This window comes from Tamandua tetradactyla, chromosome 6, assembly GCF_023851605.1.
Source record: "Tamandua tetradactyla isolate mTamTet1 chromosome 6, mTamTet1.pri, whole genome shotgun sequence".
NCBI lineage: Eukaryota > Metazoa > Chordata > Mammalia > Pilosa > Myrmecophagidae > Tamandua > Tamandua tetradactyla.
Genome location: NC_135332.1, coordinates 87,368,926 through 87,393,620, shown reverse-complemented (window position 1 = coordinate 87,393,620; position 24,695 = coordinate 87,368,926). Strand labels below are relative to the sequence as shown.

At 37.0% G+C, this 24,695-nt stretch overlaps 1 protein-coding gene, 1 long non-coding RNA gene and 1 pseudogene across 13 annotated transcripts in view; 2 read left to right on the top strand and 1 right to left on the bottom strand.

Moving 5' to 3' along the window:
- The window catches only part of TRAPPC9 (trafficking protein particle complex subunit 9), an 889,500-nt gene that overhangs the window by 587,147 nt on the left and 277,658 nt on the right, over positions 1-24,695 (bottom strand). The window lies entirely within an intron of this gene.
- LOC143688594 (uncharacterized) overlaps positions 5,653-24,695 on the top strand; it is a 142,553-nt gene continuing 123,510 nt past the window's right edge. For all 6 annotated transcript variants that reach the window (XR_013178159.1, XR_013178158.1, XR_013178157.1 and 3 more), the window contains exons 1-2: positions 5,653-5,729; positions 23,630-23,832. This is a non-coding gene — a long non-coding RNA (uncharacterized LOC143688594). The remainder of the gene's footprint in view (positions 5,730-23,629; positions 23,833-24,695) is intronic.
- On the top strand, positions 10,693-13,994 carry LOC143685688 (M-phase phosphoprotein 9 pseudogene; annotated as a pseudogene).

The following is a 24,695-nucleotide window of genomic DNA, read 5'->3' as shown; positions in this document are numbered from 1 at the left end:
TCTAGTTTGACCTGTCTGGTGAGTTTATTTAAACAACCTGCATGGAGCCTAGAATAGAGAATGAAATCCTGTTATTCTGTGCAGGTTAATGTAATACCCCAATACATTCCAGAGTATTTGGGGCAGAAAATAAAAAACTATTTGCAAAGTCCCCTTGAGGAACTGGGGAAAGGTGTAGAGCTATTGAGCTTCCCTACTTGGGGAATTCCTGATACTTTCTCAAGCATTAGGGTCTCCCAATTGAATAAGCCATGCCCTCAATCTTGAGACTTGCCCTTACAAAAATTATTTCTAGAATGGCAAAGCTAAGTTGACTTATAACCTAAGAGTCACCACCAGCGAATCTCTTTTGCTGCTAAGATGCAGCCTCTAAGCCAACTCTGCAAATAATCCCACTGCCCTCCCCTCTATGTGGACATGACTCTCAGAGGTTTAAGTCTCCCTGGCAATATAAGACATGACTCCAAAGCATGAGCCTGGCCCTGGCACTGCAGGATGGAAAAGGCCCTCTTGAACAAAAATGGGGAAGAGAAATGTAACAAAATAAAGTTTCAGTGGCTGGGAGACTTCAAACAGAGTTGAGAGTTCATTTCAGAGGCTACTCTTAGGGAAGCTTCAGCCAGATATTGCAAATAGCCACAGTATGCCAAGCCCCAATCAATGGTATTCCTGAAAACACTAGAGAATACCCTGGGCTCTATCTAAGACTCTTTAAAAGTTTTTCTTAGTAAGTTTACTTTTTCGGAGACTTAAGGCTTCCAGATTGTTCCTATGCCAGATAAGCCCTAAGGCCTAGAGATGACAGTCTCTTCAGGAGCATCAGCCAATTTCATTCCTGTAACCCTTGGGGTCAGCACCCCTCTCCAGCACGAAGAAGTTGGAATGATCATTATCCAGATGTTCCTAAAGACTGAGAGGGTGATCAGATGGGAGAGAGAAGGTTTAACTGAGAGGTTGGGACTTGGCAGATGATTGTGACATTGCTGACTTATTATATAAGTACTTCTTTTTAGTTTCTAGTGTGTCAGAGTGGCTACAGGGAGATACATGGGATCGCTGAGCTGTAATCTAGTAGCCTTGGTCTTTGATGATGACTGTATAACCATGTAGCTTTGATTGTGTGACCACATGATTGTACAGGCCTTGTGACTGACACACACTTTGTCCATTGTATGGGTAGATGAGTAGTAAAATAAAGATAAAACAAATAATACTGAGGAGGGTTAAAGGGGTATGGGATGTTCTAAATTTCCTTTCTATACTTTTATTTCTTTTTCTGGAATAATGAAAATGTTCTAAAATTGATTGCGTGATGCACAACTACATGATGACACTGTGAGCCACTGATTGTATACTGGCTCTCCATTTGCAAAAGAAAGATGGAGAACCCCTACATTACTGGATTACATGGTGTGTGATTATATCTCAATAAAATTGCCTTAAAAAAAGATACCACAAGAAAATAATATTATAGACCAATCTCTCTTATGAATATAGATGGAAAAATCCTCAACAAATTCCTAGCAAACCAAATCCAATAGCATATTAAAAGAATTATACACCATAATCAATTGGTATGCAAGGGTGGTTCAACATAAGGAAATCAATTAATGTAACACCACATTAACAAAATGAAGGACAAAAAGCATACGATTATCTCAAATGAAACAGAAAAGACATTTGACAAAATCCAGCATGAATTCTTGATAAAAACATTTAAGATGCTAGGAATAGAAGGAACCTTCCTCAACATGAAAAGGGGGCACATATTGAAAACTCACAGCTAACATCATACTCAATGGTGAAAAACTGAAAGTTTTCCCTCAATGATCAGGAACAAGACAAGGAAGCCCATTGTCATCACTGTTATTCAATACAGAACTAGAAGTTCTTGCCAGAGTTATTAGGCAAGAAAAAAATAAATGAAAGGCATCTAAATCAGAAAGAAATAAAACCTTTCTATTTGCAGATGACATGATCCTATATACAGAAAATTCTGAAAAATCTACAACAAAGCTTCTAGAGCTAATAAATGAATTCAGCAAAGTGGTGGTATACAAGATCAACACCCCAAAATCAGTCATGTTCTATACACAAGCAATGAACAATCAGAAGAAGAAATTAAAAAAAAAAATTCCATTCACAATAGCACTAAAAGTATCAAATATTTAAGAATAAATCTAACCAATAAATCTAAATTAAATCAAGGATATAAAGGACTGAAAACTACAATACATTGCTAAAAGAAATTTTTAAAAGACCTAAATAAATGGAAGGGCATTAAACGTTAATGTATTAGAAGACTAAATACTGTTAAGATGTCAACACCATCGAAAATGGTGTACAGATTCATATAATAGCAATCAAAATTCCAACATTCACCTTTGCAGAAATGGAAAAGCCAATCATCAAATTTATATGGAAGGGTAAAGGCCAAAGCCATCTGTAAAAAGATGAAGTTACGGCCTCTCATTTCTGGATCTTAAAATTTATTACAAAGTGACCGTAATCAAAACAGTGTGGTGCTGGCACAAGGAACAATATACAGACCAATGGAATAAAACTGAAAGCTCAAAAATCAACCCTCAAATTTATAGCCGACTGATTTTTGACAAGGTGGCAAAGACCACTCAATTGGGAAAAAATAATTTCCTCAACAAATGCTACTGAGAAAACTGGATATCCATTTGCAAAAAAAAGATGAAGAACCCTTACATCACACCTATTAAAAAAAAATCAACTCAACCTGGATCAAAGATCTAAATATAAAAGCCACAACTATCAAACTCCTAATGAAAACATAGGGAGACATCTTCAGGACCTTGTGTTATGGAAATGGTTTCTTAGGCTTTACATGCAAAGCAAAAGCAACAACAAAAAAATAGATAAATGGGACCTTATCGAAATTTAAAACTTTTACACCTCAAAAGATTTTAACAGGGCCAGACACAGTGGCTCAACAGGCAGAGTTCTTGCCTGCCATGCCAGAAACTCGGGTTCAATTCCTGGTGCCTGTCCATGCAAAATAAATAAATAGATAAAATAAAATATTTTAACATGAAAGTAAACAACCTACACAATGGGAGAAAGCATTTGGAAACCACATATCTGATAAAAGATTAATATCCAGAATATATAAAGAAATCTTTCAACTTAACAATAAACAACACAATTTAAAAATGGGCAGGGCGCATGGCTGGTTCAGTGGCAGAATGCTCGCCTTCAATGCAGGAAACCCGGGTTCAATTCCCAGACCATAGTCCCAAAAAAAAAAGGTGAAAATGGGCAAAATACCTGAATACACATCTTTCCAAAGAAGATATACAAATGGCCTGAAAACACATGAAAAGATGTTCAACATCATTAGCCAACAGCAAAATGCAAATCAAAACCACAATGAGATACCATTTAATACCATTTAAATGTACTGTTAATTAAAAAAAAAAAAGAAAGAAATTACCAGTGTTGGAGAGGATATGGAGAAATCGGTACACTCATTCATTGCTGATGACAATTTAAGATAGTGCAGCCACTGTAGAAAAAAGTTTAGTGGTTCCTTATAAAGGTAAGTATAGAATTACCATATGTTCTGGCAATCTTATTATTTCTTATATATCCAAATGATTTGAAAGCAGGGACTCAAACAAATATTTGCACACCGATGTTCATAGCAGCATTATTCACAATTGTTAAAAGATTAAAGTAACCCAAGTGTCCATCAATCAGTGAAAGGATAAACAAAATGTGGTATATACATGTAATGCTCTATTTATTAAGCTGTAAAAAAGAAATCAAGTCCTGATATATGTAACAACATGGATGAACCCTGAGGACATTCGGAGTGAAATGAGCCAGACCCAAAAGGATAAATATTGTATGATCTCACTGATATGAAATACTTAGAATAAGCAAAGTCAGAGTTACCAGGGGATAGTATGGGGATAGGAAATAGAAAGATAAGGATTAAAATGTATAGATTTCCCATTCAGAACAATGGAAACGTTTTGGTAACGGGTGGCAGTGATCATACAACAACACTATCAATGCAATTAACAACACTGAAATACATTTCTGAATGTGATTAAAAGGGGAAATGTCAGGTTGTATATATGGTAAAAGAGTATAAAAAAGTTTTTTAATCCGTGGAACTGGACTACTAAATTAAACCATGGACTACAGTTAATTGTATAGTTATAAAAATGTACTTTCATCAATTTTAACACGTTCCACATCAAATGCAAGGTGTTAATTATAGGGTGTTATGTATGGGAATCATTTATTTTATGCATGGTTGTTCTATAAATCCTCAACTTTTCTAATAAAAAGACATTATGTGCATTGTTCTAGTTTGCTAGCTGCCAGAATGCAATAAACCAGAAACAAAATGGCTTTTAAAAAGAGGAATTTAATAAGTTGCCAGTTTACAGTTCTAAGGCCAAGAAAATGTCCCAATTATAACAAGTCTATAGACATGTCCAATCAAAGGATCCAGGGAAAGATACCTTGATTCAACAAGGCCAATGAAGTTCAAGGTTTCTCTCTCAAGTGAGAAGACACATGGTGAGCACAGTCCCAGTTTCTCTCACATCTGGAAAGGCACATGGTGAACATGGTCAGGGTTCCTCTCTCATCTGGAGAGAGGGCATCTCATTTTCTGTCCTTAGGGCAGAAGGAGCAGAAAAACCAATTTGTTTCTTGACTCCTTGGACAATTTCTCACCCCTTAGCTCCAGTAAATCATCTAGAAAGCTGCATGCTAAAACACCTTGAATTTCTTTTTTTAACACCTTGAGTTTTTATCTTCCCATTTCTTAGAGGGTCTAAAAAGGACTTCCTAACTGCAGTACAAACATAAAAGGAGTAAAAAGACTTCCAGTCCATCTAATTATGGCAAAGTGGGGATAAGTTCCAACATGTGGTTTTCTAAATCAGATTCCCGAAGGTATTCTTATCCAGCGACATCATATAAACTGAGTCCTATTCTTATTTGGTGAAGTAAAACTTTTCTAATGACAAAAGAACTACATGATAGAAATTCTTCCATAGGAATCTATCTGCATGAAGGAGTTTCGCAAAGACTTGCTGTGAAGAACTGCCTGCACTTTGGTCCAGCTTTTTCACCAAGCTTCAGAAAATTTTCATAACTGATCATTGCTCCCTCTCCAATCATAAGTGGTGTCTTAGATTTGCCTACGAAAAACTTTAAGTCCTATAATTCTTCATTACCTAACAGTTCTCTGCTTTCCCTTTTGTAGAAAGACAGCTCTAGATCCCTCTCTTAATTTCTGTAGTAAGACTTCATCTTCAGCTGGCAGTGTTTGGGCTGGTGTTGTACACCAATAAATGACACACAAAATCCGTGGCTGACTTCGCGGTAGCAGCAGCTCCTGCATTTGCTGTTTACTAACCATTCCACCCACCACTGGCACAGACTTCCAAAACCTTCAAGCCCCAGTAATGGTTAGGAAGGTTGCTCAACCACCTTCTTGGACACGGGCCTCAATTTTTTTTATTTAATCACCTAAACAGTTTTTAAAAACTATAGATTACTGGATCCTCTCAGCTCTACCTCACCACTTTAGAATCTTCTGGGATCAGGCACAGGAATTATGACACATAGACAGAACTTGGAACTAATGTATCATTTCCCTTTCAAATGTTTCCATGGAGACAGATAATAGTGGTTTTCTGGCTGGAGGCCAGGATGGGGACAAGAGTGACTACGAACAGGTATGGAGTTCTTTTTGAGGTGATAAAATGGTATTACACTTAGATTATGGTGATGGATGCACAATTCTATGAAGAGACTAAAAGCTGATGCTGTGCACACTTCAAATGGGTGAAGTTTATGGAATATAAATTATATCTCAATAAAGACTTCTTTTTTTGAGTAAAAGGGTAAGTACTATTTTTTTTAGAATACAAACAAGTCTCTAAGCTGATTCAAAAGAATTAACAATTACCTTCAACAGCTCATTTCTCAAGAGCAATGGAAGCCATTAGATAATAGGTATATCATCTTCAAAGTATTTAAGAACATTTATCTGCTACCATACAATTATGTACACACAGCAGAACTACTTTCCAAGAATGATGGTGACATGACACTTAAGGACAAAAGCTGCAAACACCATCAACAGATCCTCACTGAAGAAACTGGGAAACAATATAGTTTAGAAAGAAAGAAAATTTCAGAGAGTTAGAGATGTAAGTAAGGTTGTTAACATGGCAAATGACAAGCATGACTATTCATCTAAACTTTGTGCTTGACTCAATTTTATATGTATTTAATCAACAAATACCCACTTAGCTTATACTATGTACAAAGCAATGTAACATAGGTAGAAAAAGTCGTTTAAAGTTGCAGCCCTACAAAAAAAGACAAAGGCATAATTCCACATTGCACTACAGACAAATGCACACTTTCTCACAGTAATTTCAAAGAGTCTAGCCTGTCCCCTCCAAAAGGAAATGTTACAGTTCATACAGCAGCAAGGCCTTCTCACAATAGACAAAGTATAATACGTGTTAGAGAAGCCAATTTCCAATTAAGATTGTATTCTGGGGTCTGCTGATAATAATGGTCATCTTTGGTGGATACTGGCACCATTTGCATCACTGGTCACATAAGAAACCAACTAAAATGGACTTTTAAACCAGTTAATAGTCCTGCCAGCAAGAACATATTACTGAGTTTTCTCAGTAATGGTTACAAAAAAAAGAAATGGATTCCTGAATGAGAGACGCTTCAGTCAAAGATAAGGAAGATATTTTTGACCACTGGTAACAGAGCCCTGAAACGTGTATCCACGTGAAGAGGTTGTTTTCTCTTCTTTGGAAATCTTTAAGAGAACTGAAAACTCTCCAGTCATAAGAGGTTTCTGCACTCCCGTGATGAGACAAGGAAGCTCTCAGTAAGTGGAACAGACTTTCATCAGCGTTGCTAACCACATGCTTTGCTAGGCTGTGAGCGCCCAGCGGGCAGGAAAGGGGCAGTGTTAAAGTCTGCACGAGAATCCTATGTCATAGCACCTAGGGCCTGGCAAACACGGCTCAGCCAAACTCTATCCCTCTGACCTTGGAAAAGATATTTAATGTCGCAGAGCCTCTATAATAATAAGTCCTCCTCTGATGCTTCTACTCCACGTTTTAGATCTTTTATGTCTTGCTTACATGTGTTGCTCTAATTCTGCTCGAAGATAAAAGCAAATAAATGAACATCAATTCTCCAAAGAAAGCCACAGAGAGTGCTCAATTAGAATATGTTATTTCAGGATAAAAATTAGGGAAACCAAACCAGAGTGCTGCTAGTTTAAAACTGAAAATAGAATGCCTTTTTCATAAGATAATGTGAGATAATAAAGGGGGAACAGTAGTGTCCCAAACCAAATAATGACATGTGCTTATTCTTCTTTTGGAAAGAGGAAATTGGACGTACAGTCTGCGTGCTCTGTGCACACTTCACAGCAGTCATCAAGCACAGAACATCCCTACAATACAGAGAAGGCCATTATTTCTTCATGAAACAGCCAGCCAAACAACAGAACTTAAAAAGCTGTTTCTTCTTTGAGCATTGATTTTTTTTTTTAAACATAACAACATACAAACATGAACATTCTTACCATATTCCATTCTTGGTATATAAACAATAACTCACAATATCATCACATAGTTGTACATTCATCATCACGATCACCTCTCAGAACATTTTGAGCATTGATTTTAAAAAGTATTTTAAAACAGTAAATTCCATTGCTACTTCAAAGAAAAATAAAAAGAAAACATCAAATAAAAAAGCACAAGAAGAGTATGAACAGGTACAAGCTAAGTGTGCTGGTAAGAAACAAGAATTTGAGAGAAGAAAACAAGAGAGAGAAGAAGCTCACAGGCTCTACAAAAAGAAGAAAATGGAAATGTTCAAAATATTGAGCAAAAAGACTAAAAATGGTCAACCAAATTTGAATTTACAAATGGAGTATCTTCTTCAAAAAACACAAGAAAAAATTAAATAAGACATTTTGTCCTTAATCGAGGGTTAAAAAAAAAAAAAGTTGTGAGATGATGCTCTTAGAAAATCTTTCCTCCCTATAATAAGTTTTAATACTCACAGACAAACTCTCTCAAGAATTAGCTTTAAAAACTTGCTCACCCGCTCACTCTTTACCTCCACTCCCACCCCAATATAGATGACCTTTTTGTTCCTTCTTTATAAAAGCTCTGAAAAATTTCATAAAATCTTCATAAAATTCTTATATGCTCATGTGATAGTTTGAAGTTGTTATGTACCCCAGAAAAGGCCATTTCTTCAATCCATTCCTGTGGGTGCAGACCTGTTGTAGGTGGAAACTTCTGGTTAGGTCATTTCAATTGAGATATGACCTACCCCATTTGAGGTGGGTCTTAATCCTTTTACTGGAGTGCTTTATGAGAGGATAAAACACAGGAAAAACGATGAGAGTTCAGAGAAGCTCCAGAGAAACTAAGAAATGAAATCCAGAGATGCTCAGAGAGACAACCCCAAGAGGAGCCACCAAAGGCAAAAGCTGAGAGCAACAAAACTGGAAGAGAAAAACCACCAGACACAGGCCGTCTCTCCCATGTGACAGAGTTGTCCCAGATATCAGTGGCCTGTCTTCAGAGTTCAGGTATCGCCATGTTGATGTCTTGAGTTGAACATTTTCATGGCCTAAGAACTATAATTTGTAAGCTAATAAAGCCCCTTTGTAATGGTCAACCCATTTCTGGTATATTGCATCCCAGCAGCTTTAGCAAACCAAAACAGCTCATTTTACAACTTTCAAAAACAATACAACTGAAGTAAACATTTTGGCAGAGAACAGGTGAGACCTTTCTGCACACACTTTACATACCAAGATTCCCCTGGCTAGGGTCACGAGAAGTGGACTCTGGGACAGACTGGCCTGCAGGATGCTCCCCGGGCATGTTCTCCAGAGGAACATCTTAGGAGGCAGAGGGCAGGCTGAGGTGAAGACGCACTGGGACGCAGTCTCCAGGAAGGTCTCAGCTGGCCCCTAGGGGACCTTCAGAGCCACCCCAGGTTGAAGAGAAGAGACTGGGCCTGTACACACCCACATAGCCCAGTCACTGGATACGGTTACCTCGGGAAAAGAGTAGAACTTGAGGGAAATGCAGTCAGTGCAGGCAATTCCAAACAGAACTGGAGGCTGAGGGCTCTGCCAGCAACACCCCCAGTCTGGGAGGCACACCAGGGCATCTACTACAGAAAGATGCAGGCATGTATTTTTTTAATAGAAATGGAATCCTACTATAAATACCATCTTGTAATCTGCTTTTTCTCTCATTACTCACACAATTTAATCTATTTTAGGCATTTTACAATGTCAATAAATATAGATTATCATCACTTAAGAGGTTTCCCTGCATACTTATATATATATACCATAATTAACAAATATTTTTTCAATTGGCATTTAAGTTGTCTTCTAATTTCTTAATAATAAAAACACTAGACATCTAAATAGCTTACATTCATCTCTGAATTCATCCATTACCTAGTATAAATCTCCATAAACTAGATTCCTGGACCAAAGGTATATATTTTTAAAAAGGCATTCATATATATATTGCCCAAAGGATGTACAAAAATTTCATTAAAATATATACACTGAAAAGACATATTACAGAACTTATTTGCCCCATACACTCCCCAATTTCCAATTTCTATAATCTTTACAAATCTTGCAGAGAAAAAAATGCCATGTTACATTAATCTGCCTTTCTTAGATAAACAGTACTTTCATTAGTCTTTAATGTCTGGCAGTCATTTATACTACTTTGCCTGTTTTCCACTGTCATGTTTGTTATTCCTTAACAGCTTGTAACAGATATTTATTTGCTAAGACTATCAATTCTCTCTCATATGCATAAAATATTTTTCCTACTTTGCCATTTACATTTTTACTTTGTTTACTGTAATTACTTGCTATCATTTTTTTTCTAGCCTTATTAAGTCAGATTTCTCTTTCTCATTATAGTTTCCTGCCTATGATGTCATTTTTTGAAAAGCCACCTCACTCCCACTTCTACTTAAGGAAATAAAAATAACTTTTCATTTAATCAAACCTTCTTCTATGAAATCCAGTGAAGTTTTATACTTTGATTCATATCTGTGTGATCATCCTTACTTTAAGGTTATTCGTGAGGTTTCTGTTTATTTTATTCATTTTGTTTATGTTTGTTTCTCTTCACTTTTTCAAGTGGGATATGTGTTTAAGACATGGGTGATGGGATATATTTATTTTGTCACAAACCACCTTACTAAAGAGGGTCTTTCGCAACTTCAATTTTCTGTCCTGACTACTGAGCCAGTTAAATTTTTTTACTTCTTATGGAGATAGTTTTGATACTTATACATCCTGGAAAAGAAAAATGATCCATTTTATCCAGATGTTCAAATGCACTGTCACAAAGATTGACATAATAGACATTTTTATTTTAACTATTTTCTTTCTCATTCCTAGGACTACATACTCGCATTTTCTCCCTTTTTATTTTTTATCTTAAAACGATGTACCAAAAGCTTATATTATTGGTGTTAAAAAGAATCTGCAGCAAAAGGCCACTCACCCAACCATGCCCTTGACAGTGGGAGCAGCAGCCAGACTCATGGAAGCTTAGGATATTTCACAGTTCTGAATGTTAGCAACTGAAAATGCCTGTAGATGATGAAGCATCTGAAGATGACTTGAATTCAATTTCTTCAAACAGTAAAAGAATCTACATTTTCAAATAAGACAATCTTACAATTTCTGTACACTATGGAAGATTTTGAATTGGTAAAAACCTTACAAAAAAATCCCCATCTTCTATAGAATCTAATGTCAAAAATTTCCCCCATCCTCTTGGCCTGAACTTCACTACTAATAGGGAAGACCAGGCCATCTGTAATTCAAGGTACAGTTGAAATCTTAACTTTAATGCAAGAGCTACAAAATAGTGGAAAGATTGATTTGGAACACTGGAAAAACTGTGAGACCAGGTGGTTACAACTATTCAGTTTGGAGGAAAAACAATGCCAAGAACAGAGCTGTCCAGCAGGAATAGTTTCATAATTACATTCAACATCTACAAGGAGGAGGTGAAAAATTTAGTACAATTACAGACCAGTAATGCTTCTTGGGCTTTCTATGATAGAAGTTCTTCAAGCAAACAAATATTTTCAGGAAGTCTGAAAACAAGGACAGAATTAATCTGTTGTCCGTTATCCTAAGTCTATAGAACCTGAAATGCAGCAAGCTGTATCCCCATCCCAACCACACTGCAGTGTGGAGAGTTCTTCAGTGAGCAGTGGGTATGGTACTTTTGCATCTCAGAATTAAACTTCAACAACTCTGAAGATCCTAAAGAGTTCATGGATCATAAAGAGACTTTAAAAGGATAGTATGTAATATCTATAGTGCAGATGGATTCACTTATAGGTGGTATAAAATACAAGAGTTTTTATATACAGGCTAATAAAGATTTTAATGCATTTTTAACAGAAGATATTTCTATGTCTCCAGGTGAATTTGAATATCATTTTCTTGGTGAAAATAAGATTTCTGAAGTATATAGTGGAAAAACAAATAGTAGATCTATAATATCATAGGCACAAGAGCTGGCATGGAACCAAATGAAGAGAGCACATACAGAAGAGGGGCATTCACAATCTCTGCAAGGATGGGAGCAAATGAAGAAATCATGAAGAAATCTGATTTCACTACTGCTACACATCCTCATGCTTTTTACCTCAGTAAACCAGATGAAGGTACAAATTATTGGATATCTGATTCAGCAACAGGACTGACTTACTGGAAACTGGAAAAGAAAGCTATGTATCACCTGTCTGAGATTTGAGAGAAGACATTCGTACCACCCTCCTCCATGAATGTATCACCACGCCAGGCAATGACTCCAGATCCAACATTACATGACACCAAATCAGCAGATTTCAGGGATTCAGCCACATGGCCTTTGGAATACACTTGAGGACAGAATTTCCTTTTCAACAGACTCTGTTCTAGAACCTAGTTAAGTCTAGTCACTCTGACACAGGCTCCTTTTCATAAGCAGGTAACAATCACCTCTCAGTTATCTGGATTCCCAAAATATCCTTCAAACCCAAAAGCTTCACCAGTGGACTCTTAGAAAAAATAATGCACTCCAAAATGAAAGTAGGACTCGTTCTACATTTCCTTCAGGATATACTATTACTAGTGATGCCATCTCAGCCAACATTACAGATGAAGTAGAGATACCACTGTGCGGCTCCAGCCTCAGTCTATCAGTCCCAGCTTCCAGCCTCAGCCAACAGTGTCCTAAGATGCATCTCACTGACTTCCTAGTGAGATCTTGTGATATTGTCTAAGATTGGGCAGAACCTGAAGGAAAAGCACATTCAACATGTAGCAGATCTTTGAGCTTATTATGACTCAAAACCATATAATTTGAAACAGAAGCTAGAGGCAAAATTTCTACAGTTGAAGATTGGAGGGAAAAAAATCCAATTCTTGTACACTGATGCAGCCAATTACATGGTGCTCTGAATAAAGCTAATAGTTATACAAGAAAACATGAAAGTAAGAATAACTTATTGGAAAGTGAAGTAAATGATTTGAGAAAACATTTCAGCGCAGTCTGCAATGTTTCCAAAATTTTGCAAGAATAAATTGAAGCAATGAAAACAAATAAAGAGAAAGACAATATCATCTGACTAAAATCTAGACTGCAGAATTTATAAAAATTAGAAAAAGAAGCATTTGAGAACACTTACACACTATCAGATGATACAGAAGCTAGAATAAAACACCAAAATAGAATGTTTCAACATCTTTTAGAAAAGGAGTATGAAAGAGCAAAGACAACATTAAATACAACTGAGGACAAACCCTACTTGATAACCGTACTAAGATTTCTGATTTGAAAAAACAATTTCAAAACCTGAAGCTCAGGTCAAGTAAGTAGAGCAGGACAGTAAAGCAAATAATCACTACGACGGACCCCAGGTTCCTGGGTGTCACTCTCCTTCAGAAAAGGATTCTTCTTTTTCTGATTCACCAATAAGTTCATGGATTTAAAAAGAATTTAAAAATCAGAGAGAGACTCCAGGCACACTAATCATGAAAGCTTTAAAAGAACTTGTGAGGAAAAAATTTCAATTTCAAAATTGGGGCACACAGACAGAGAAAGTGTACTGCTCAAATAAATTAGTGAATTCCCAGCACACTCAAACTTCAATCAATGCAAGATGGTCCCAGAGAAAGTGGCCAACAAGTCAAAAGAGACGTAATTCTGCCTCAGAGAGATTATCATCTTTACCACCGTCAAATGGAAAATCAAATACTCTAATAAAAAAAGAGATTGTGTCATCACTAATGACTGTGATGATAGACGAAAGCAATCTCCTAAAAAAAAAAAAAAAACCTGTCCCCAGGATTCAGTCATCTACTTGGCAACAATGAAAGTAGTCCATTTCAATTCGACATACTTTTGATGATTTAGATACTGTTCCTATGTCTATATTACAAGATACCAATACAAAAAACAATTCCAGCTTCTTCTTCTAGGTGACTCGGAAAAAGGCAAATATTCTGGAAAAAAAACACAACGTCATAGCTGTTGCCCCAAACTATTGCCAAATGGAGCAAGGAAGTATCTGTGAGATCCACCTGGGAGAAGAATAAATCAATCAGCTACGAACATTATAATTCTGTTTCAGTAAAACCAAATGGTAATGATTTTGAATACACAGCAAAAATTTGGACCCTAGCTGAAACGGAACAATTTTTTTATGAACTTACCAAAGAAAAAGACTAGACTGAGGCAGAATTTAGCTGAATGCCTTCTATTACAGGGTGAATCACTTTGCAGACAAGATTAAATGAGGAAGCCTCGGAAGATCATTAGGAAAGGATTAACCAAGAACTTCGCTCAGTTCACATGATACTAAAGAAGCGTCATGCTTTGCTTGCCTAGGAGACATGCAGTCATTAAATTTTGAGATGTTTTTGTTTGCACTAATGTATAATTATGAACTTAGAAAAGGCAAACTATTTTGTACTGCTTTTAAGTCTTCAAGTAATAGTTTTACAATCATGCTACTCTTTACAATAGTGTTTTTACTTCAAATGACCACATATTTTCATGGTATTTGTTATGCTCAAGAATTTCTATTTTACTATTTAAAGGTATTATTTTAAAATAGTACACATGTCCAATTTATATCAAGAATAAAGAAATATAACAGGCGGCTTGTTTCCAAACAAATAGTGTTATCCTTTTATAATTAACTTTGCACAGGAATTTTATGAACTCATTCTACATTGTAAAAAAAAAAAGAATCTGTACTTTGTTTCATTTATCCATACAACTGATATTATCTAATTTTATAATACCTCTTTTGTATGCAGTATCTCCTTCTGTTACCTTTTTGTCCATTTTAGTCCATTATTCATTTTCCTTAATTTGGTGTCTAGTTTGCTAATTTTCTCTTTTATTTTTAAAAGCATTAAAGGTTAGAGGTTTCCTCTCAGTACATATATGCATGTTTTCTTTTGCAAGTTGCTGGAATGCAACAGACCAAACAAAAAGGAATGGGTTTTAAAAAGGGAATTTATTAAGTTGCCAGTTTACAGTTCTAAGGCCATGAAAATGTCCAAATTAAAGAACCAACAAGAAGTTACTTAAGAAAGGCTTATGATGCCCAGAACACCACTGTCAGCTGGGTGGGCACCCGGCTGGTATCTGCTGGGGTTTCTGGCTTCCAGACACCCTTCACAGCTGGGCGGGCACATGGCGATGTCTGCTAGCTTTCTCTCATTTCATGAGGCTTCCCTGAGGGCATTTTCTTTCTGGATCTCCAAAGATCTCTGGCTGTGCAGTTCTGTTAGAACTCTGGGCTCTGTTGGTTCTAAAGCTTTTTCCTGAATGGTTCCCTCTTGAAGGGTTCCAATAAGCAACCCTACCTTGAATGAGTAGAGACACATCTCCCTGGAAACCATCTAATCAAAAGTGGCCACCCACAATTGGGTGGGTTACATCTCCTGGAAACAATCAAAAAGATCCCACCCAACAATACTGAATGAGGATGGCATGGCTTTTCTGGGGCAGAATGCCCTAGCCCAATGGACTTTATAATTAGCTCTTTCCTGCCTTTCAACACTGAATAGCTTATACCTGTTCTCTAATCCAAAGGTCCTTCAATGTGATTATCTAGGGACAATGGGGAAGCAGGACACATGTTCTTGTTATTTATTTCTAGTTTTACTGCTTATGACCCGAGAACGTGGCCTATCCATAACTCCTAATTTTGAAAGGAAGGAAAGATAGTACCATATAATAAAAGCATAGGCTCTGAAGTCAAACCAGCTGGGTTTAAACCTCAGTTCTGAGATGAATTTGACCTCAGATAATTATTTAACCCTTCTGTGTCTCAATTCCTTCAACTACAAATTGGATCTACAACAGTACAGTACCTACCCTACTGAATTGTGATGAATATAAAACAAAGAAATATACATTTAAATTATATGACTATTAAATGAAGTATGTAAATACTAAATAAAATAATAAACAAAATTCTTGAAGCAGTCCTGGGACATGGCTAGCTAAAATTCAGCTATAATAATAATAATAAATATAATATTTAGCATAATTAAACAGGATGTTCGGGTCATAATATTAAAAACAAATAATCAAAGAAAATGGGCCCCATATTTATCTTCTGAGAGCCTCAAGGCAGGCAGAAGCAAGGGAGACAAAAGCATAGGATCAAGTCCACTCAACACTGCTGCTCCTGACACCACTGGGCATGAGCCAGACAGCACCTTCGATTCCCAGAAGCAGGGAAGATGGTCCTACTTTCCCCACTTTTCTTTCTTTTTTTTTTGCATGGGCAGGCACCAGGAATTGAATCCAGATCTCAGCAATGGCAGGCAGGAACTCTGCCTGCTGAGCCATAGTGGCCCGTCCATTTCCCCAATTTTCAACGAAGCACTGAGATATGGGTTCAGGTGACCAAGGCACAGATGTGAAACTCCTGAGTCCATGCCTTTCTTCCACTCCGTAATGCTGAAGATTTTCTGTCCTTAAAACAGATAACAAGAGAAATCTGGAAGAAATTCAGTTGTTGAATAAGATTTTTTCAAATCTTCCCAATCTAGTGGTTCTAAAACTTTCTAATGTACATCAGAATCACCTAGAAGCTTGTTGACAGAGACTGAGTCCAAGGACCAGAATTTGAATACATAGGACTGCGGTGGGGTAGGGTAGGGTAGGTTGGGGTGGGGTAGGGTGGGTTGGGGTGGGACCCAAGAATTTGCAAGTCTACTGTAGTCCCAGGTTTCTTTGGTGCTACTGCTTCAAGGACCCCATACTGAAGCCCACAGCTCTAATCCATTCCTTACCCAGCAGCCACATCATGCTTTCCAAAACTCAAATATGATCATGCCATTGTCCTATAAAAGATACTTCAAAAACTTTCCAGGACTCTTATGATGAACTTCAAACTCTTTAACATGGTTAACATGCCAGGCAAATCTCTGCTGCTAAGTCAATACCTCCAACACTGGTTTTTTTTCAAGTTCCTGGAACTTGGCTCCATTCTGCCGTAGGGTTTGTACATATGCTCTTTCCTCTGCATGAAAAGCTGGTTTTCCCATCCTACCTTCTTTCATCTCTTTCAATCCTACTCATTCTGCAAATCTTACCACAGTCATCACTTCCACACAGAAGCCTTCCCTAAACCCTCTAAAGAAAGTCAAACCTCACATTATATGCTCATAGAATCACATACTTTTCTAACTTAGGATTTAGCAAAGTTGTTATTTTTCATTTCTTTGTGAAATTGTTTAGTTATTGTCCCTCCCATCAGACTTATGGGATCTAATATGTTAGGCACTAGCTACATGTGCATATTTAAATGTAAGGTAATTAATATTAAAATTAAATTGAATTATTCAGATACACCATCCACATTTCCAGTAATCAATAGTCAACTGTGGCTTGTGGCTACTGTCCTGGACAGTGCAGACACAGAATATTTCTGCCACCAGAAAATTCTATTGCACAGCTCTGTACTGGTCAATAAGCTCCTGGAGGGCAGAAACTGTGTCTTATTTCACTACTGCATATAATCCAAAGTGTAGTACAGTACATGAAATAAAAAAGATAATAATAAATATTTATAAACGGAAGAGGGAAAAATAGGAAACTTAATTGCTTTCTTTGATAAACTACATACTATGTCATGAAAACCAAGAAAGTGGGGAATTGTGTTAAGTCCTATTACTTGATCAGAACAAAATATTAATAATTATCTACTTCTATAACTTAAAATTCTGACATAATTCCAAATATTCTATAATGTCTGCTCCCAATACTTATTCAACAAATACTTGAGTACCTCCTATGTATCATATACTACAACAAAAATAATTCAAGATGGTTCATAGATCTACATGTAAAAACGAAAATAAAGCTTCTAGAAGAAAACATAAGATGATATTTCTATGACTTTGGTGTAGGCAAAGATTTCTTCAACAAAAAACAGCACTAATCAAGAGGAAAAGAATTATTATATTGAACCACATTAAAGAAATTCTGTTCATCAAAAGACAACATCAAGAGAATAAAAGGTTAACCATATACCGTAGGAAAACATTCTCAATACACCTAAGTGACAATGGACTAAGATCAGAAATATGTAAGTACTCCCATAAATCATTAAGTAAAGGAGAAAGAGCCCAGTAAAAATGAGGAAACTATCTGATCAGATACCTCACAAAAATAGATACCCAAATGACAACTAAGCATATGAAAAAGCATGGATCATCAGTTATCACAGAAATGCATATTAAAATCACAATGAGATACCACTATACATGGACTAGAATGGCTAACATTTAAAAAACTGACAATACCAAATGTACTGAGCAACAGAAAACTCTCACATATGGCTGGTATATATGTAAATTGAAATAATCACTTTGAAAATCTGTTTGACTATGTGTGTGTGTGTGTGTGTGTGTGTACATATATATGTATATAAGCTAAATGTACATATAACCTATGACCTAGCAAAACCAGTCCTGGGCATATAAATACCCAGCAAAAACGTGGGCTTGTGTTCACAAAAGTTATATACAAGAAAAGTTAGAGCAGCACCATTCATAATAGCCAAAAACTGGAAAAACCCAAATGCTCGTCAAGAGCAGCATGATAAATTGAGCTATTTTCACACAACAGTGGAATACCACTAAAGCAATAAAAAAGAACAAACTAATACAACACAGCTATGTGCATGAACTCAGATATAATGTTAATTGAGAAAATAAGATACCGCACCGCACCCCACCCCACTCCTAAGTATTCAGATTCTGGTCCTTGGACTCTTAGTCTCTTTCAGGTGATTCTGATGTACATTAAAAAGTTTGAAAACCACTGGATTACAGTTGGGAAGATTTGATTACTTCTCCATGAAATTTAAGAACAGGCAAAACTAATCTCTGATAACAGATGTCATAACTATGGTTATTTTTGCAGAGACTTATTGACAGGACACGAGAACCCAAGGGCACTGTAAAGTATCCATATCTTGGTCTGGTGGTGGTTACACAGGTGAATGGCCATACAAAAGTAAAACTTCATTAGGCTGTACACTTAAGATATATGCTTATTATTGTATAAAGGTTATATTTCCATTAAAGAAGACTTAAAATTCCATTTACAGTAACAACAAAAATAAGATATGTAGGAATGAATCTAGTAAAATATTTTAAGACTATTTTTAAAACAAAATTGGAAAATGTTATTGAAAGACAACAAATAAGACTTAAATAAATGAAAAGACCTACAATATTCACTGCTAACAAGACTAAAAATCATAAAAATGCCAATTTCCCCCAAAACTGATTTACAGATTCAATGCAGCATGAATCAACATTCTGACCACCTATTTTAAGATATTTGAGAAACTGATTCTACAATTGATATGGAAGATCAAAGGACTAATAATATCCAAAAAGCTCCTGAAGAACTTAGTGAGGAAACCTGCCCTGTGAGATTTCAAAACTTACCATCAAAGTAAATAGAGAAAAGAAACAGCTGTGTCTGCCTTAAGAAACAGAGGAATTTGGAACTGACCTGAGACTCAGAGCCTGAATAAGCTTTTCAAGAAAACAAACAGAAGAAAGACAGTATTTACAAATAGTTCCCAAACTTTGCTGCACATTGGAATTCCTTGGGGAGCCGTTAAAACTCCTGATGCAGGGTCACATTAAATCAGAATGCCCCCAATCAATTAAATCAGAATGCCAGGGGGTAGGAGCCAAGCATCAGGGATTTTCAAAGATTCCCAGGTGAGTCCACTATGCAACAAAGTTTAGGAAACACTGGTCTATAATCATAGACGTGTTAGCATGAAGGCATGGAAAATCAGAGAAATACAAGTAATTCAGAATTTCCGGAATATAAACTAAATGGAGGGGGTGGCAAACAGGGGAAGACCAACAAACCATACTAGCAACCTTATCCCCGGGACAATGGAAAGCCACTGAAATTGTAAAGGAGGAACACAATCCAATTCTGCCTTGGAAAGGTACCTGTGCTGGCAATGTGGATGACAGTGGAAAGTCAGCTTAGTCATCAGAAGACTACTAAATTGGCAAAGATGAGAAATAGTCAGGGACTGAACCAGAGCAGTGGGTAGATTTGGGGAGAAGGGATGGAATACTTAGAAAACAAAACTGACAAGACTTGGTGCAATCAACAGCATGAGCCAATAGTAAAACAATCTGCAGAGATCCATAGAAATCACCCTTTTCCTCTTGGACAAAAATACTTTTAAATTCTCTCTGCTGAACACCTACCTAATTTGCTCCATGGTGAATCACCACCAGCAAGGTTGGAAAAGGCAGTAATAAGAACAGTAAGATCAACAGTCTAAAAGACGTGGCTCTGAGTGCTTTCTATAGGATCACCTGTTGCTGACGAATGACAAACACCTGGATTTTCATTCTTTCCTGGTGGTTCAGGAAGCTATTTTCTCAACTGAATGTAAATCAAAGAACTGAGTCAACCTTCCCACCTGTAGGGCTAACAGTGGCTCAGGAATAAGTGCACACCCACAGTATTAGACAGATGTCTGGGACAATTCATCTTAGGGGTGTCGTGAAGCTTTCTGTGTCACAAGTAACACCAGCACTCAGAGATGTGCCCCTGAGAACTCCAGGGTAACAGAAGCAAGCTGATCTTTCCCTTGGCTAAGCCACTGTGCAGTGAAATTACTGTCTGTGAGTCAGAAAGCCAGGAGGTTGCACAGGCTAAATAAACAACAGCCACGCTGACCAGTACATCATTAACCTTTTTCCTTCAGAAAAGCCAGATCACCCACTGAAATCAAAACTAGACCAGTGCATAATCCGCATAATCTGACAAATACCCAACCCAATCTTAAAATAATTGCAGGTCCGAATTAAAATACAAGACATGGATGTCCCATTTTAGCTAGAAGATATACAGAGGGCTGGAAAAAGCTCTAACCCTATCATTATGAGAAAAATGCTGGAAACTAAAAACTAACACGCTTTCCTAAGCCAGTAAGAACTGAAGTTACAGGGAAAACAAGGAGCATGAAACCTTGAGACAGGTATCTGCAGGAAGAAATAGAACCCAAGCATTTACCTACCTGTGACTGTCCAATGCCAAACAAGCCAGATAAAAGTTGCACTAGAGGCGTTTAATTTCTAAAAGATAGTGGGTGTTCTGGTTTGCTAATGCTGCCAGAATGAAATATACCAGAAATAGACTGGCTTTTATAAAGGAGATTAATGAAGTTAAAAATTACAATTCCAAGGCTGTGAAAATGTCCAAATTAAGGCAGCAACAACAGCATAACTTCTCAGAGGAAAGGCAGCATCTGGGTTCCTCTGTCACACGGGAAGGCACATGGCGACATCTGCTGGCCCTCCTGGCTTAGCTTCAAAATGCCTCTCTCAGATCCTATGCCTTCTGGCTTCTACTGGGGACTCTCCTTCTGCATCTCCAAACATCTGCATCCAGGAATTTCCTTTCTGTATAGGCTCTGGGCTCTGAGCTCTTTATCTCTGCTTGAGTTCCATTAAGAACTCCCATAAACTAATTAAGACTGATCTTGAATAGGTGAGGGTCACAACTCCATGGAAATAATCTCATCAGAGGTTACACCCACAATTGGGTGTTATATGTCTATGGAAAACTCCTACCATACATAAAAATTAACTCAAAATGAACCATACAGTAGATGGAAATACTAGTGGTCAATGAGAGGGAGGGGTAAGGGGATGGTATGTGTTCTAGTTTGCTAGCTGCCGGAATGCAACACACCAGAGACGGATTGGCTTTTAATAAAAGGGGATTTATTTTGTTGGTTCTTCAGAGGAAAGGCAGCTAACTTTCCACTGAGGTTCTTTCTTACGTGGAAGGCACAGGATGGTCTCTGCTGATCTTCTCTCCAGGCCTCTGGGTTCTGACAACTTTCCCCAGGGTGACTTCTTTCTGCATCTCCAAAGGCCTGGGCTGAGCTGCAAGTGCTGAGATGAGGAATGCCGAGCTGCTAGGCTGTGCTACATTGCATTCTCTCATTTAAGCACCAGCCAATTAAGTCAAACAATCACTCATTACAGCAGACACGCCTCCTAGCTGACTGCAGATGTAATTAGCAACAGATGAGGTTCAAGTACCGCTGGCTTATGTCCGCAGCAACAAGACTAGGTATGCTCACTTGGCCAAGTTGACAACTGAATCTAACTAACATAGTATGTATGAATTTTTTTCTTTTTATTTCTTTTTCTGGAGTGATGCAATTGTTCAAAAAAATGATCATGGTGATGAATATACAACTATGTGATGACACTGTGAGCCCCTGATTGTACACGGTGTATGGAATGTTTGTGTGTTTTATCAATAAAAATATTTTTTAAATATATGGACTACAGAAATCCCAGCTATTTTTTGCAGAAATTTAAAACTGATCCTAAAATTCCTATGGAATGAAAGGGTCCCAGAACAGTCAAAACAATCTTGAAAAAAAAAAAAAGTTTGAGGACTCACACTTCCCAGTATCAAAACTTCCTACAAAACTACATATGAATCACAGACCTACATGCAAAAACTAAATCTATAAAATTCCTAGAAAAAAACTTTAGTACAGATCTTCATGACCCTGGGTTAGGCAACAGTTTTTTTTGTTTTTTTTTTTTAGATAAAACACCAAAAGCACAAGTAATAAAAGAAAAAATAATTAAATTGGACTTTATCAAAATTAAAAGCACTTGTGTTTCAAAGGCCATCACCAAGAGACTGAAAAGACAATCCACAGAATGGGAGAAAATATTTGCAAATCCTGTATCTGATAAGGGTCTAATATTCAGGATATATAAAGAACTATTACAGTTCAGTAGGACAGAAAATATTAAAACAACATGCAAAGAACTGCAATAGACATTAACCCAAAGAAAATATATCAATGGCCAATAAGCACATGAAGAGGTGCTCATCTTCATTAGCCATCAGGGAAAAGCAAATATCAAAACCAGAATGACCACTTGATAACAACTAGGATGGCTATAATCAGAAAGAAAGACAATAACAGCTGTTGGCAAGGATGTGGAGAATTGGAACCTAATGGATTGTAAAATGGTACAGATGTTTTGAAAAAGTTTCACAGTTCCTAAAAATGTTAAATATAGAGTCATCTTGTGATCCAGGAATTCAATACATAGGTGCATAAAAGAAAATGAAAACATATGCCCACGCAAAAACTGGTACACTAATGTTCATGGCAGTTATTATTCATAAGAGTCCAAACGTGAGAACAACCCAAAGTCCATTAAATGAAACAAAACATGGCATATTCATAAAGTGGAACAGAATTCAGAAATTAAAAGACTAAAGTTCTGGTAAACACTACAACATGGATGAACCTTGAAAACAATGCTAACTGACAGAACTCAGGCACCAAAGACCACATTGCTGTATAGTTCCATTTATATGAAATGTCCAGAATAGGCAAATCCATAGAGACAGAACGTAGATTGGTGGTTCCAAAAAGCTGGGTAGAATGGAGAATGAGACAGCTAATCAGTACAGGGTCTCTTTTTGCAGTAATGAAAATGTTCTGAAATTAGTGGCAATGATTGTACATACTTTGTGAAAATGTTTTAAAAAAATATATGTTTATGTTTAAAATGATAAACTATATGGCATGTGAATTACATATATGCTATATATTATATATTTTATGCAATATTTTAAATGATGTTACATAAACTATATATAATGTAATTATTTATAACCTATTTTAATATTATACTATATATTATATAATATATATTTTATTTTACATATTATATAATACATTATAATTTATTATAATTATATACAACTTACATATTACATTTAAAATTCTATAATATATACAGCATATCACATGATGATGATTGTTAAGGAGGAAAACTAAGCAGGGAAAAAAGCCAAGGACTACCAAAGAGACAGAATGGAACTATTTTAAATAGGGTGGTCAAGAAAACCTCATGATCAACACAGGAGTTTTTTTTTTTTTTTTTTTTTTTTAGCACAGGAGTTTTTTGACGTGCTCCGTTTCCAACCTGGGCCAGTTCACCCCTCCTTAGGCACCTGGTGGTCCCAGGCTCCCAAGAGGTCACCATACTGATGCCAAACTTGGAGCGGACACCCAATCCACATAGCACACTGCAACCCAGAACTCCTGGGCTCAAGCGATCCTCCCGCCTCAGCGTCCTGAGTAGCTGGACTACAGGTGAGCGCCACCGAGCCTGGGGTCAGTTTTTTTCTTTTGTCTTTTTATTTCTTTTTCCGGATTGATGCAAATGTTCTGGGAGGTGATCATGGTGATGAATATACAACTATGTGATGATATTGTAAGTTACTGATTATATACCAAGAATGGAATCATCATATGGTAAGAATGTGTTTGTATGTTGTTATGTTTAAAAAAAAATTTTTTTAAACAAACAAACAAAAAAAGAAAACCTCATGGCTAGGGTGACACCTGAGCAAAGACCTGGAAAAGGGAGGGAGCAAGCCATGCAATATATCTGGTGTCAAGTCAGGGGAGTGTTCCCCTATGCAAAATTGCCAGTGCAAAATCTATGTGACAGGTACACAAAGGCAGTTGTCAAGGCCCATCAAGGAGGCCTGTGGGCTGGAGTAGAGAGAATAAGCAGAAAGATAAGAGCACAAGAAGTCAGAGAAGCAGGCAGCCAAATAACCCAGGTCTTATCAGCCAGTGGGCTGATTTTAGCATTTCTTTCTAGGAAGATAAAAAGCTGATTTGACCAGAGAAGTAACTTGATCTGATTTGTTTTAAAAGGATGATTCTGACTATTTTATTAAGAATAGCTGCCCTGAGCTCTGCAGATGCACACAAAAGTCGCCCACACACTAGACCAAAGTGAACCAGGGCCATGTCCCCAGACACGTGCACCTGCACAGCTATATCCTCCTGGCTGCTGGATGCCCATGCTGACAGGCACTAGCTTAGCATCTCCAATCTGAGTCTATACCTGCACTGCAACACATCAGCACAATGTTCTCCCCGCCTTGTACCCTGCATCCTGCTACACATCCATCCCGCAAACAGAAAGCTTTAGACTACTGAAG